The sequence below is a fragment of the Echinops telfairi genome, unplaced genomic scaffold, assembly GCF_000313985.2.
Source record: "Echinops telfairi isolate 266 unplaced genomic scaffold, ASM31398v2 ScPeMD7_2186;HRSCAF=2738, whole genome shotgun sequence".
Lineage (NCBI taxonomy): Eukaryota > Metazoa > Chordata > Mammalia > Afrosoricida > Tenrecidae > Echinops > Echinops telfairi.
The window spans coordinates 10,410,780-10,411,934 of NW_022106084.1; the positions used below are offsets into that span (position 1 = coordinate 10,410,780).

The 1,155-nt window shown below is 37.6% G+C and overlaps 1 protein-coding gene across 1 annotated transcript in view; it reads right to left on the reverse strand.

Moving 5' to 3' along the window:
* The window catches only part of INPP4B (inositol polyphosphate-4-phosphatase type II B), a 459,089-nt gene that overhangs the window by 315,296 nt on the left and 142,638 nt on the right, over positions 1-1,155 (reverse strand). The gene's annotated exons all lie outside the window — the stretch shown is intronic.

Sequence of the window (1,155 nt, forward strand, 5' to 3'; positions counted from 1 at the left end):
TGGTCATACCTACAGCCTCCTGAAAAGAGATTAGGAACATAACAGAACATTCAGAATAATTCATTATAAAGTTGTTTAAATTATAAATGAAAGACAGTCTGGTTAAGTGAAATGAAAAATAATAATATTTATTATAATCACAATCATAATATGAAGTAGCACGTTGAAGTCCTGCTTTACATTAGATATTATATTGCCCTAAAAAATAAAAGAAGAAGAAACTGGAACTAAAGGAACTAGTCAGTAAAGAAGAAATAAAATTAATGGTTAAGAAATATTGAGCACTTACTATGTTTTCAAGCCCTGCTGTCAACATTTCACAGTAAAAGCTCAAGGCAAAAGTTGGCTTAATGGTACAATTGTCACCTTCCATGTGGGACACATGAGAGAGTCAATATACTTCATGAGAAGCCGCTAACCACTTGTCAATGGAGATTGTGGTTGGAGACTTGTCGATTGCTGAGATGTTGGACAAACTAAGATAAACTAGGGGGAAAGATCTGGCTATCTACTTCCAAAATGAATCCTAGGGTCACTATTGTCTAATCTGCAACCAATCACGGAGATGTCCACGGCCTGGCGGCATTCCTTCCACTGTGTATGGAACAACAGCAAATCGTGGAATCCTCACAGTGATCACGTGAGGTGGGTAACGCTATCATTCACGTTGCACAAACAAGGTGATTGAGCCTCAGAGTGAACAACGACTTTGCCTGGCAATAAAGGAGTCAGAATTTGGGCTCAGGTATATTTATCAACTATGTGTTTTCTAGTTCTCTATTTAACACAGCCTTGTGGAATTTACATGCTTTTTAAAATTTCAGTTTCATTATAAATTGATGTCATTTTCTGTCCTATTACAAAGTAGCTCATGTTAGATATGGTAGGTAATTGTGTCCCCAAAGGACATTAACACAGTTCCCTAAAAGACCAAAATCAATTTCAAAGCAACACCTTATATCTGTGTTTGATCTTCCCTTCCTTTCCAACCAAAAACAAAACAAAACAAAAAAAACCCTTCATTTGGATTTACTTTTTAGACAGGTTTTAGACCCTTGCAGAGGGGTCTCGGAGAGGAGACAAGCCAGTCAGGGTGTGATGTGACAACAATGAAACTTTCCTCCAGTTCCTAAATGTTTCCTCCCCGCTCCCACT